General features: G+C 27.6%; 1 protein-coding gene across 1 annotated transcript in view; it reads left to right on the top strand.

Moving 5' to 3' along the window:
- Positions 1 to 11,086: 11,086 nt before the first annotated feature.
- LOC142318263 (retinol-binding protein pinta-like) overlaps positions 11,087 to 15,973 on the top strand; it is a 131,798-nt gene continuing 126,911 nt past the window's right edge. The window contains exon 1 of the mRNA XM_075354829.1: positions 11,087 to 11,294. The gene's annotated coding sequence lies outside the window, so the exon portion shown is untranslated. The remainder of the gene's footprint in view (positions 11,295 to 15,973) is intronic.

The following is a 15,973-nucleotide window of genomic DNA, read 5'->3' as shown; positions in this document are numbered from 1 at the left end:
TAATGTGCTTGGTGTAGTTTCTGTTTTTAACAGTAGCATCTTGGATGTTAAACATGAAACCTTCTGTCTCAGCATACATGTTTCCTCCCTGAAATCATTGCAACGATATGTGAGATACTTTCTCTTCAATGATTGCGATAGCTTACATTTAATAAAATACTACTTTACTAGGTAGTGTTTTCTTTACGAGTAGTTATATAGTTCTCAAATGGAGAATTTGTTTCATAAATTCGTACCATACAAGAATAAATTCAGAAAGAAGAAATACTTTAAAGGAACAATGAATGTATTAAATATTTATTGATAATGAACCAGATTTCATCTTTCAATGTACATAATGTGCCTGGTAATATTATGAACGTTAATCATAAAATAACATTACTAAAACATTTAATCGTAAAATAATTAGTAAAATAAATAAGGTGTATTAAATTTCTAGATCGGTATAAAAAAGAAATCTTATAAAGTAGTTCTTATTGACTTTATAGTGCAAATATTACCACAATGGATGCTGATTTATCCATCATAATATAACACTATGTAGACAAATATATTTAGATTCAATAATGTTTCTTTTAAATAAATTACAATCTTAAACTAATAAAATTACTACCAGTGAAAGGACTAAAATTGTCATGAATATTTAGTAGGCCGTATCTATTACAAAATAAATCTAAGTGCAAGTAATTTCCGTCATTTTACACCAAAACAATCTGGATATTACATGAATGTATATTCGATTATGGTAAATAACAAAAATAAAATAATAATCTTTTCTTCGCATGAAACCAATTCCCATTCAACTTCATCAATTTTTCAAAAATTAATTTAATGCAACTTAAAAACTTATGTGTATTTTTAAAGGAATAATTAACTTTCACTCTTTTGACAATTAAAATGTTTAATTGGAAATTAATTTTCTAATTTTACTATTAACAAAAACCGACTGCGACGGCGTAAAATTATGTAACATGATATATTTTTAATAACTTGTATTATACCAACTAAGATTAATTTACTAAGCTGGAACTGGTAATTTTTAGTAAATTCAGCAAAATAAAAGCAGTAGCAAACTAAAAATCAACTTTATAGAATCATTTATTTTTAAACAGTTACATAACCCTTTCTTTAATCCGCAACCAATAACGTTACACAACGTGTTACGTGCCATTATTATTATTATTATTATTATTATTAATAGTAGTAGTAGTAGTAGTAGTAGTAGTAGTAGTAGTAGTAGTAGTAGTAGTAGTAGTAGTAGTAGTAGTAGTAGTAGTAGTAATAGTAGTAGTAGTAGTAGTGGTATTATTTGAAAATTTTGAGAAATACAGGAGTTAAAAAAATTATCTTGAAAACTACTTAAAATAAAACATTTAGAATTAGTACCCATAAATTCTTAGCATTGATAGACGGATAAATAGGAGGAAATTTTTATAAAATAATTATTTACATTCTTTTTAGAAAAAAAGATTTTAAAAACTAGTGAAGGCAAGAGAAAAGAATCCATACTATTTAGTAAGTAATTAATTAAATCTTCCAAAAATTTATTTTTAAGTTTTTGTTACAGATAAAAGCTGACAAACGAAGGACCGTGAAATAATTAAACGTATTTTAACAATTTACAATATTGAAAAATTATCTAGGGTTATATTGTTACAAAATGTATTATGAACGATGCACGGAATGAAAAGGAATGTTAGGAAAACAATAGTAATGAGAATAAGCCAATGAAAGTCCGCTTGAAAGAATTGTCTGATCAAAAAAAAAAAAAATAGTCAATGTTAATTTCTTTTAGTAGATTAAAAGTTACTATAGTGTGAATCAAAGTAAAAGTAGAAACTTTCTAATCGCCGTCATCGTTGAAATTCAACTGATATAAACCACGTACAATAGTTTTACATGCAGAATAATTTGTGTAAATTGTAATTAATCTTTTGCATTAAATCTATGCTTCAATCGATCAAGGAGCCTGATGAAAAATCTTAAATAAGTATCAAAAGATACTGGTACATGTATAATGATACTATATTATCGGTGTCTGATGTTGAATTTTAAAACGATGTACATAGCTTATCCGGCAAAAAATATAGAGCATCAATCACCATTTAGGCTGTAAAATAAAAAGGTTAAAATTGATGATTTTCAATCCTGGATAATTTAGCGTTATGTTGAGTATATGGCGAATTTAATTATTATTAAATTTAAATTATTTTATTATTATTTTTTTTATTATTAAATTATTAATTATTATTAACAAAAAACGAATAACAGGATTTACTTGATGATGTAACCACAGAAAAATAGTTAAAGCTTTAATCACCGTACTAGTTTATTACAACAAGGTAAAGCAAGGGACAATAGGTTATTAAGAAAATGTGAATGAGTCATTTGAAGGAATAGAAAAAGAACTCAATTGATCGAAAGAAAAAGATAAGTACGGTATATGAAAGGCTAAATCAAATTTTAATAAAACAATAAATTTAATGAAACATTATTCGATTGTACTCAATAGTTAAATACACGTTTATACTCGTACATAAATATGAAATGGTTTCTTTAATTTCGTTTCCAACAAACGCTTTTCAAACCAATCAGTACCTCCCGATGATATTGAACATACGTTGCATTACATAATGTGATATAAATTTAAATAAATGAAATAATTTACTGTACCTGTGAGTTATAATAAGAAAATAACTAGTTTTTTTACTCTGTAATGAAAAATTTGCAAACAACCATTACTCAGTTAATGAGGAAGAGGTATAATTGAATACCTTTAATTAACTACTTTATTAAATTTAGCCTGGAGAAATAGGAGAAATTTATAGTACAGATAAGCTTAGATAATATCGAATAAAATAATACATGGATATGCAAGAAGGTATTGCTTTATATTACGTTATGTAAACTGATTCCTGATGTAAACAAACAACACAGTTTAGTGCCCTTGGATAAAAAAACCAACTCTGCTCAAGGCCATGCAATTATAGTAGCTGCAACGAAAGACTTAAAAATTGCTATATGAGCAATATACTTGTAAAAACTTTAAAGTTATCATATAAATTTGTTATCGTCACAATAGAAATTTACTTTATGTATTCAGACGAATCATTAAACTGTTTATTAGCTTATTTACTGTAGGATATGGCCGATGGAATAGAAGACATGGATCCGTTATTTGATCCATTTCATCTATGAACGAATGTTGCATGAAAACGAAAATTATGAGGACGAAAAAAATTAAATATAGTATGAATGTAGAAGAAGAATTAGTGAGCGAGAAGATCAAACACCTATTTTTTACCTTGCATTCATTGACCAAAAAATAAATACGTAGATCGCTTGTTCTATTTTAGAGCTAGTGGGATCAAAAATATTTGTTATATATTTATATTGATTACTACATCAAAACAAAAGAGAGAAAACTATTTTCACTTTTTTTTTTCAACCACAGAAAATTTAAATATTCTTACTTTACAACAAATAACTATAATATATATAATCTGGATACATTGCATGATCCACAGAGAAGCTCTGGCTTTCAAAGAAATGAGTCCTGGTCTGAATATTGTGCTAACGACGGTTGTAGCTATAGTAAAATATGCAAATATGAACCCCTAAAATCAACAATCTTTTCTGCAATTTGTAAAGACATGGATGCAGCACATTCAGCGTTATTATTTTATTGTGAGGCAAGATGGTTATCACGTGGGAAATTTTTGCAACGTTTTATGAATTAAGAGATGAAGTCGCCATTTTTCTAGAACAGTATAACCGACCGGAAGGCGAGAAGTTTCGAGATGGTTTATTTTTAATGGAATTGAGCTGCGTGGTCGACATATTTGAGAAATTAAATACCTTGAATCTTCAACTCCAAGGAGCAAATACATATATGTTGGATATGAGTGATAAAGCTAATACTTTTTGTAGAAAACTGGAATTGCGGAGCAGAAATTTAAAGCAAAAAACCTAGAAATGTTTCCAAATGTGGATGAATATATTAAAACATACAAATCTGAAGAATAACACGTGAAAGTTGTTTTTTTAATCATTGAAAATCATTTACCCATGCTGGCAAAGAATTTAAAAAGTATTTTCTCGCTGACGACAACTTGGTAGCAGGTTACGAGTGGGTTAGGGATCCATTTCAAAATACTCCCAAAGGGCTCTCAATTTCCGAAGAAGAAATCTTCATAGACTTCACGGCAAGTGGCAAAATCAAAAAAACAATTTAGTAATAAATCCCTCTTTGAATTTTGGGCAGGGGTGGATGATGATCTTTCTGGACTGAAAACAAGAGAATTTCGTATTTTATTACCATTTTCAACATTTTACCTTTGCAAAACCGGAATTTCTGCGGTGCCTGCTTTGAAGACAAAATATAGATCTCAGCTAAATATAGAAAAAGAGTGTCATATTGTTAAACCTTCCTTTGAAAAACTTTGCTCTACAAGACAAGCCCAAGGGAGTCACTAATAATTATTATACTTGTTTTTAATTTAGTATTGATAAATTAATTATTAAATACATTGTGCAACACTGATACAATCCTATTTATAAGTGTATTGTATCAATGTAAAATGTGTAATTAATTATTATGTCAGAGTGTATTTGATTTTCCTTTCCTTTCAGTAAATTAAAAACGTTTTTTAATAATATTTTCTTTTCGATATGCTCGCGTCCCCCATTTATTATTATCACGCCCTCCCAGGGGGGGCGCGTCCCAAAACTTGAGAAATACTCTCATATTTTATAGTAAAATATTGCGACCTGTATTATATTAATCTTAAAATAATACCATTTTTTATTTTCATTAGAAGTAGGTATAATTTGTTAACAAGACTGCGACTTCTTACAAAAGAAAATTATACACAAAATGATGATTTGTGAATTACGGTACGTCATCTACTGACACAAAATATTGTATCGTATCATATATTTCCAACATCACACTATTGCCTAGAAGTAATGGTAGCTTTAATTATTGTCATTTTAGGAGTACTAATAGCAGCTTTTTTTAATATTTTGGAATAACTGTTTTTTATCGGAATTCTTTACCTGTAAAATAGCAGACAACTTGAAAACCTTTGGTCATTGGCTTGTTCGACCAATGATTAAAAAACGATTTGTTAGAAAAACATTTCTTTAGATTTTCTTTTCAACTTTACAAATTCGAGTTAGGTTATAAACAGTAAAAAAACAACTTTTCTTTCATTTTCATTCAGTTTTGTTTTTATATGAATTTTAGAAATGAAATGAAATTGCTGGTTAACAGCAAAATTGGCTTGGGAATCGAAGAGGACATTTCTCTATTTTTACCGACATTATAAAAAATAAGATTTTAACTCGTCGCTCAACTATATATATTTTTTTGTATTATTATTTACCGTTTACTTTACTCTCCGACATATTTATGTCTTACTCAAAATATCCATACGAAGCAGATATTAACTGGATAAGAAAGGTGGTAGCGCAAAAACTTGAAAAATGAAAAGGAATCCAATAGATTTTATGGATGAAAAAATTAATGATTTTTGTAATTTAAGTAATTGTACTTATTGTTCACATTAAATTAAATTGTTTATAATTTAAGTTCACATTCTTTGAACTGCTTAATTTTTCTTTATAATAAACTGTTCCTAGTAAAACGTTATTTTAACATTTTCCCTATTCGAAACTGCTCCTTTCAAAAATCTCCTTTAATTAAAATGTCTTTTTAATTAAAATTTTTGTTTTAAATATAAATTACACAGTTTAGATATATAGCTACATTGAAGTTATATACTATACGGTATTGCATTATATGTACAGTAATTGAAATATTTTAATATAGGTTACTTATGATTCCAATAATTTAAATAAACTACACCATTGCAACAATGAAAAAACTATTAAAAACGTAAGAAAGTATTGCTGTTTTCTAAAAAGGGAGGAGCGATTATAACATTTTCTCATTTAAATTAAATTATTAAAAATTCAAAAGTCGCACTTTATTAAAAAATATTTCTTCTTTTTTTTTTAAACTCCGGATCCACCGTTAGGCATTCTTCAGAGGATGAGATGAATGATTTTTGTAGCCTGTGTGAAAATGCCATTCCTGACCGCGATTCGAACCCGGGATCTCCGGATGAAAGGCCGAGACGCTACCACTCGCGCCACTGAGGCCGGCATTAAAATATATTTGTCGAAAGACAAGTAGTCATTTAACTTTTGGATTTGGGACAGTTAAAAAATATTCTGTTTAAATTTACAATTAGTTCAAGGAGTTTTTTGCATAATAATCATTACATAAACGTTTATTCATGATACATGCTTAATATTTTACATGTTTAATTCTCCCTGAATGTAATAATTTATCGTTTGTTTTGTAATTAGGGATCTAATAATAACTATTAAAAATAAAATGATAAATATTAAATAAATAATAATATTTAATAGGAACTCATAACCTTAATGATTTTTCAATGAAAAGATAATTGTATACAATGCCGGAAAAGTTAGTAGCATTTAGGATTGTTATTACGATATTTCCGTCTACTGTTAACAATATTATTAATTATAAACAGCTGAATTGTTGCGAAATGTAACATTACCCAGACATACGTACTCACAAAGTCAAATGAAAGAGAGAAGGCTAGACTTGTCAAATTCTAATAAAGAGGGAGAATCTATAGAAAGAAAACCAGATACTAAGACGTTACGCCTACGTTATGACGAAATGAGGGGGTAATGTAAACTTGATGACTAGGTAAATCACACATTACAACATATTACTTGTTGTTGTCGTAAATGATTAATACGTTGTTCTTGTTTATATTCTTTATCTTTTACTTATAAATATCGCGATATTTATAGCAATTGAGTAACATATTCAATGGAAACCAGAAATAGATATATGAACAGAACTCGGTTATCTTTCCCACTTTTTTCTCGACAATGATTCTACGTAACATCAATCACAGATTTTTGAAGTTGTCGCTTTAAATAACACAGAGTAGCTTTAAAAATTTTCTTCTTACAACCTCAACGAAAATATATGATCAGTTGATTCTGGAATACTCGTACATATTTCTGCTAAATTTGAGATTTCTCAAAAGTAACATTTATCCGATTTGCATAAAATGTTTAGACGTAATCTATTTTCTTGTCTTATTACAAAAAAATGAAACACAAGTAGCCATGATAGACGTTATTCTAAGCAAAAATCGTTTCATTAATTTGAAATTCCAGGTCATCGTATAATACTAAACATTTTTTTCTGAATTATCAGCCAATCATCCGGTTTATATTTGGTATTGTTAAACTTACTAAACTATCATCATTAACACTGACTAAACTCTGTAAAAAAAAGAAGCTATTTCTAGTTTAATTACTAAAATAAAGTAATGTGTGAAAAAAATCAGTATCTACGTATAACTGAAAAAAATAATTTAACTTATGTTATTACGAAATAACATGTTAACTACAATAGTAACCGTAAAAACATATCCTACTATATGAAAAAGGTTTTCTTAAATATATATTGAGTGTTCTTTGGAAAACACTCACCGTGTGCTTTTGTTAATACAATTTAATTATAGTTCCTTACTCGGAACCGATTATAAATAAACATATTGTGAGGGAAAAAAAAATATATACAAAAATAAATTCTGTACATACGAATAAAGAAGGCCTTAAATGATATTTGTTATGAATATCAGTGCGCTTCACAAGCTTCATTATTATTATTCCTCTCACAAGCACTTTATCAAACTTCCGCTCGCTTACCGACGGGTAATAAAAGATTAGATGTTTGCTTGAAAATTCGTGCATTTATTGCATGATTATTAACTTTATTAAGTACTAAGTACTGCTCAATTAAGTTGTAAGGGTTGTCTATCCCATTAATAACAAACATGAATTTATAATGAATCGCCGACTCGTTCTGAAATTTATATGCCCTTACTACAACTAAACTGGAAATATCTATCTGTAAATAAATAATATGTCATATGTATGATAACAGAAACAAGTGAATTGCCCTTGCGGGAACCATAACTTAAAGTAATAAATAATATATACACTGATAGAATTGATGAAGCGTGGGGAGAGGTAGTAAAACAAAAACTAACAGAAAATTATGAGCCGGAGGAATGAAATAGGAGCCATTAAATGTGATAATAGCCCTTTGTAATATGTACATTAAACCTTTTTACTGTGCACTAGTATGAACAACAAATATCATGCTACACCAGGTTAATTCGATCTAAAAATGTTTTAAAACATCGGTTGTATGGGTGTATATATATATATATATATATGTGTGTGTGTGTGTGTGTGTGTGTGTGTGTATATATATATATATATATATATATATATATATATATATATATATATATATATATATATGTGTGTGTGTGTGTGTGCGTGCGTGCGTGCGCGCGCGCGAGCGTGTGTGTGTGTGTGTGTGTGTGTGTGTGCGTGTGTGTGTGTATGTGTGCCCTTATTTATTTAACTGAAATTTTTAATCAAAATTAGCTGTTTTATTTCTAAAAATATATTTAATTGTAAATAAAAATATAGTATAAATTAATGAGATTAACCACAGAATAAAAGCCATTTAGTTTACAAACAATTAAATCACAGTAGACGATCATTTCTTCTCACAAATTTATACTTTGTTCCTGTAGAGAATAGAATATCTAATATTTATTGCAATATAATCATCTTTAATGAAATATTAAATTTTTAATAAAATGTCCATTATTTCTAAATATTAACAAACATTCATAGTTAATTTACTGATTGCAGTGTCGAATGGCATAAAAACAAACTAATACCACAAAAAAACGCTGATGAACAATTTTTTTCATTTTTATATTCACTGTATGAATATGTTAATGTTCACTGTATGAAATCTGTATGAATATGTTCATGAACATGACCAGTCGAAATAAATGAAAAATATTTTTAAATTCGGTAATGTATGCTTTGTTGTGTTATAAATTGGAAAAATGTGATGTGGGCACCACATGACTTCCTTGTACGCCTATTAAAATACATAAATACATTTTTTTTTTTTTTTTTTTTTATGAAATGTGCATTAAATTTTGATTTAATAATAACTTTTTGATATATTTTCATTTTTTTTTTTTTTTTATTATTATTGAATTATTATTTATCGTATTTTTTTTTACAATCAGAGGTTAATAATTATTAATAAATGAATATATTAAATCTAAAAAAGGTTAAAAAAAGGGAGTTAAAGTCTAATTCGAACCGATGTGCCTTTCCCTTCAAAGATCCAAATATTTCATTAATTAAATTTTAATTTGGCTAAATCCAATTTTTTTAATTTTGGACTTTTTTGGATAATTTTGGTTCAGTAGATTGCAATCAAAAATGGAAGTGCACAACTAGATGTTACAACAGTCCTAATTCCAAAATTTCAACATCCTACGGCTAATCGTTGAAATCTTATGAGTTATGCGAGACACATGTGTACATACATACATAGGTACGTACAGACGTAACGCCAAAACTAGTCAAATGGATTCAGGGATGGTTAAAATGGATATTTCCGTTGAAATCTGAAAACCAAGACTTTTCGCGATCAGAATACTTCCTTTACTTTGTACAAGGAAATAAAAATGTGCTGTTCAATCTGTTTCATAATTATCATAAATTAAAAGTAAAATTTCATAATGCAGGAACTACATAAATTATGTAGATATCATTATATTAAATATGGTAAAATTACTACTATAAGTGTCAGAATACCCTGATTCGGTTATTAAAATCATATACCACATTTACTTTGAATTTATAGTAGATTTGATGATTAGGATAAGAATGGGCTTCTCATCCAGTTTCATATTAACACTCAGTGAACGATCTTGTTAAGAGAGTGACGTAAAGATCTTGTAAAGATAGACGAAATGCTTTTTAGTTAAGGAGCTGTTGTCAATATACCGTGAAGTGAAAGATTACCCGATTATTGTTTCTCTTAATTAATTAGCCGGGAATCAATAAAAACCCTAAATGTACTGCATGAAATCCTTCGTAGCTATATGCAGTAAGATTAATCCATTACGGTGAAGATTTTTACTTTCAGAGGTATAAAAGCAATAAGGAAACAGTCATTATAAAAAAAAAAAATAATGACCCATATTTTGAGTTTCATTGAAATCAGTTAAATATGCTCCACTTTTGACAAGATGAGCCGCAAGGTTTTTTGGGGAATTTGAACTAAATAAAATTAAATCAAGCTGAACTTTAAGGATCAAGAATGCTAATATAGAATTTAATTTTTACAAAACGAAAATTACAGGTATCTACAGCCATCGAAATTCCGAAAAATATCAGGAATGTTATATACAATAATAGTAGTTAAAATTTAAATTAGGAATTTCCTTTAGAAATCATCAGTAAAGTACGCGTAGTTCGTGAATAGTTCGTCTTAAAATCAGCGGAAGGATTTATTAAACAACCTAAAGGAAATGTAATATGAGATCAGACATTATTTCAACAACGGCTATTATGTTACATTTATAAAAATCAAAAGCTGTAAAATACAGCAAGTTTTTCATTCGGTGGTGAGAATAATTTTTATATTGAATGAAGCGGGGATAAGTACAATCTATTTTTCCATTCACTGCAAAAAATATTATTCTCATTTTGATACATACACTTTTTGGTAGATTAAAAGAATAGACTTCTTTTAGGTTTTATTGAAATTTGAAAGGACCTTTAATGATATTTTTCTTTTCTCTGTTTAAATATATCACTAAAATTCGGCTGAAAATAGCTACTGTCTGCAGAATTATTAATCAAATTTGGAAATATACATAAGCTTTATCTGTATATATATATATATGTGTTGTTTACGTTTAAAATAATAATACAATGAAAATCAAAGATAAATATAAACAAAAAATTTGTAATATAAACTTAACAATATTATTTTACCTTAACTAGAAACAGCATTTTGCAAGGGCACGTGTCTTTGGTCAAGTATTTTCACACGGTAATGTTGGTAACATTTTTCTTGAGATGGACATCGAAGGTGTTTTAGGTAGTGTGGTAGTTGCCCTCGTAGTATACCACGAGTCTTCAGTCAGTAGTGTGTCTGTGTTGTAATAGTATCTGCAGCAGTCTACAACAGACTTGTTTAACTACTATCGTTTTATCAATCTTGTCTTTGCAAGTTCATACGAACTTCAGTGATATCATATAAAATCCGGTAGCCGTGTAACTTGTTTCTTCATTTTACTTTAATTATTTTTTAGGATTGGCTTTCGTAATATTACATCGCTGTAAGTACGTTTTTCATATATTTCAATCTCAATACATAATTTTATTTATTACATATTATTTTATACCTAAATAAATATTTTATATGTTTATAATGCACTCTAATTAAAATTGATTAATTTAATATATCAGAAAATTTCTTATACTTGAGGAAATCGAATTTATTAATTCGTTAATTTTATTTCTATACGCTATTAGACAAGTGGTGCAAGAACTCGAGACTTACATACTCAAAGCGTTATGAACTCAGAGATTCATTAAAATCTAACTTTTCTATTTAAATAAAAAAACACAGTATACAACAGTATAGTTAATTTTATTATTTTGTTTCAGTCACTTTTTCTAAACGGAAGTACACAATAATTATTATATACTTATTTTATTACAATAGTTTTAATCCACATCGATTTTTTTTAATTTAACAAACAAACAAACAATTATATTATTTGCCTACTGAACTGAAACAGTTTGTTTAATGAATTTTTTCCACAACAGGAGGCGATAAAAAGATTTTGAACTTTATACTATCTGTACAGATTTATTTTAGACTGCGATGCATTTAAAGTCTTATAGCACAAAAAGCAAATCAGAATCGCTTTCTCAGCAAATTATAACGTTCACTATACATACTCCTTATAGTGAATAGAATGAAGGTATCAAAAAATACCTTCACCCTGAAAGTGTTTTTTTGAAACTGAATATAACTTGCATTTCGGCGGGTTTGCCATGGTAATACGGAATATGTAATCGGTTCAGTGATGAAGCCAACAAACGCAAAATTATTACAGATCTCACTTACCTCTCTTAGTAAGTCTGACACGGGATCTTGTTGTTCTTGAGACCAGCTATGTTGTTTTTTGAAGATCTGTGACATATCAGGCCACTTGCGACCCTTATATGATTACAATACATAAACTGCCAACATAATTTAGGATTATTTCATAAGTTTACGTAATTAACATTCTATTCATATATAATTTATCTTCCCACCAATCTGTTTAAAATGCAATTAAAAGATTTTACGGAAACAATATTATTTTGTCGATGAATTTCTAACTAATACTAATTTAAACAAAAAAAAATTAATTAATTTTTCTGCTTCCCGTTCGACCTGTGCATGAATATGTATCCAAATAATTTTCAGTAGAGCTTTCTGAAATGTAGAAATTTTGCATATTTAATTATTAATTTAACGTTATTTCATGCATCTATATTTAAATAATTAATATTGATTTTAATCTCACTTATTTTTATCTTATAATTTAAGTAATATAAATACTTATATAATATAAGTAATACTTATAATAATATATAATTTATCTTATGATGGTGAGATTTGTATAACGTATTATTACACACCGACCAAAATAAAATAGTTATTTTTTATCGATGGTTTACTTTTAATTTCTTAACGGTTAAAAAATGCTCATTTATTGTGATATTTTCGCTAAACTTGCATTTAGAAATAACTTAGCTTACATTATTTTCTTGATTCAATGAGTAATCATAAAAAAAAATTTCATTAGCATACAAATTACAATTAGGAAAATCTTTTCTTTTTTTAAATAAACCATAAAAACAAACAATTTGTGGTAATTTTATCACATTTCAACATTATAATATAAAAATAGGGGATTATTATTAACTAACCGAAAGAAAAAATGTATTAAAAATATTTCTCACCTATGAAATTTACAGCCAAAATTGTAAATACTTTACTAGTGCATGTTGTCTAATTACATATTGTCTCGATTCTCAGTTTTATTTTTGTTGTTACTTTACTAGCTCTTAATTATTAACTTTCAGAAAAAAGTCTTTTAAGGTAAAATAAATCTTCGCACCACTCATTTAAATTTCATTTCAGAAGTACACAATTCCATATTTACATTAATCACGTATATTTATTATAAACCAGATGAAATTTCACTGAGAAAATTGGAACAAGGAAAAATGAGAACTAGGTAAAAAATTCAATGCGACCAACCGCTAGCCTTTTCTTTATAGTGAGATAAGCTGTTGATTTAAATAACCATAAGTCACTTCTTCGATATTTTCCCCCGTGTAAAATGGGTTTGTAATTCTTTTAAAATCCACAGAATTTTTTTTTATAAAATTGTAAATCTTTGAAATATTTGATAAAAATCCGTTTAGGAAATTAAATTTGCAGCTACTACTTTACCATCATTTTATGATTAATTTTACCACAGTTCTCGTAAGATCTTTATCGTAATATAAATGTATTTTTAATCGTTAGAAGCGTCAAAAATACACTAGGTTTAGACACGCGAGTGCACACACACGCACACACGCGCGCGCGCGCACACACACACACACACATAACAGAAAGTTTTTTGGATGAAAATGGGGAGTAAAGTGAAAACTGTTTGTAAGTCAAAGGTTCAGCACCTAAGTTGATCTAAACTATCATTACAAAGGTTAAGTAGAAATACCGGAAATCGGTTTTGTAGTATCTTTTCTAATTTTCTTAATTTTACTCCCTTAAAAACTTTAAACTACAATAACACGTATTTACAGGGGTGTGCGTGTATTCAGTTCGTGTATGAGATGAGTTTATTTCATGTTACTACATCAAAAATGTATGACAGGTTTTTTAAGTTTCTTACCGCATTTTAAGGAAATAAACAAGGGAAAAAAGATTCGTGGGAATTTTCTCATACAACTTCAACAACAACGAGTATACAATTGTCTTTATTCCAGAGAAAATTTGGGCAATTCATTCAAATTTTTTTTTATCAATTAGTATTTCAATCGACCTATTCATAAAAGTATATAAAATATACTTATGAATAGGTCGATTGAAATATACTTATGAATTAATGTTTTTTTTTCCATATACCAGATTTAAAGGTTTTTTCCGAATGTATCACTAAAATAAAATATTAGTTACGAATAAAAATCCTCAATTGAACGTTAGTAGAAGTTTTTTTTTGTATATAGATAGTGTGTAGTATGTTTTTTTTTTAATTATTCTAAAATTGCAAATGGTGTTTTATTGTTGTGTAATTAATTTTCTGCTTCCATGAAAAATATTTTTTTTAATATATCCTTTTGGATAAGACTTATACAGATATTTTTTAGAAAATAAATTTAAACGCAGTCATTTTAAAATTTTTTCAACCTACTTCCTTCTATACACATATAATTTTTTGGAGGTTTTGTTTGATCGTTTGTTACCAGTGTTGCTGCTCTTCAGGATACCCGTGATGAAGAGGATAAAAAAAATATTTAGAACATGATCAACGAATATATATATTTATATGTGTACGTGACTGCATAAAATTTTTATTGATTCTTTTAATAACATTATATGAGTTTCATTACCGGTTCAAAAAGAGTTATAAAATCAACGCCACCTGCAGTTGTGTCAAAACAGGGCAATTAAGTTTCTTTCTAAACAGAATACTATTGCATTTATTTATTTTATTTATTATTTTGATTTTCGGGAGTATTTAGCTAAAGTTAACGTTTCTCAAATCGTATATTTCTTTCACTGATGACTCGAAAACAATATATTAGACATGACAGCACAATCTGTTATTTTGCTTTTAACTGGCTGACACATCAATATTGCGACCAAATAGAATATTTTTGGGTATACGCCTACATAAGTTGTATCCAGATTTATATCTTGTTTAGTTATATAGAAGACAGTTTTATTTATGCATGATTCCGGTTTTCTTAAAAGTTGTTTTTGAAATGAGTAAATGTTAAACTGAAATTCAAATTGTAATTTAGTTTTAATAATATGGTATATTATGTCAGTGTTTGACGATTACTGTTTTTACATCTCTTTTTTACACTTATCGTTAACTACACTTATATTAATAAATTAAAATTTATTTTATAAAACTGAATTAAATATCTTTATCACTGAAAATATCCTCTTCTAATAAAACAACAACAATGCAGTAAAAAGTGTTTTCGATAAAGTGTAGTGAATCGGAAGAAGGCTTCAAGGTCATAGTACTTCTCAGTTGTAAAGCAGATATGCTACTTAAATAAAATTGTTATTTATCATTTTCTATTTATTCCAATCAGTCTTTTTTTGTATTTCCATCTACATCACACAAATGTTAAATTTTATTTCTTGATAAGTCGTACGAAGTTTAGATAAATTCAAAATGATTAGGTTAAATTTTGAGATTAATTTTTCTAACCGGGCTATACTTTTTAGCAGATAAGATAAATTCAACCTAACTGTAGTTATTTGGGGTTCTAAACTAAACAAACTAAAGACGATACCTTTAAATACTAGTCACACAATGGCGAATACGAGCGAGGATTAAATAAAACTAATGAACAAGTAATAAATAGTGAACAAATGGTGCTTAAATTGCCCTAATATTCATAAATTGAAAACCAAATTCAGTGAACGTTTTCATACAAGTTTTGTTTACTATGAAGCATAGAATACAAATATTTCCACTTGGTCAGCAGCATTTTTCAAATAATGAATAAAAAAGGTACTTTTTAAAATGATTACTAACAAATTAACTATTTATCCTCGATAAAAAAAAATTGTTGTGTAATATTTTCGCAACAACCATTTTTAGACAGTAATAAGGTTTTTACAATTTAAAAAACAAGGATAATGACCAATAAATTAAATATACGACCATTTCTAGAAATTTTATTTGTCGTTGAAAAAAATCAAATTTAT

The sequence above is a fragment of the Lycorma delicatula genome, chromosome 1 (genome assembly GCF_047948215.1).
Source record: "Lycorma delicatula isolate Av1 chromosome 1, ASM4794821v1, whole genome shotgun sequence".
Classification (NCBI taxonomy): domain Eukaryota; kingdom Metazoa; phylum Arthropoda; class Insecta; order Hemiptera; family Fulgoridae; genus Lycorma; species Lycorma delicatula.
The sequence above is the reverse complement of the archived record's forward strand: the minus strand, read 5'-3'. Positions and strand labels throughout refer to the sequence as shown.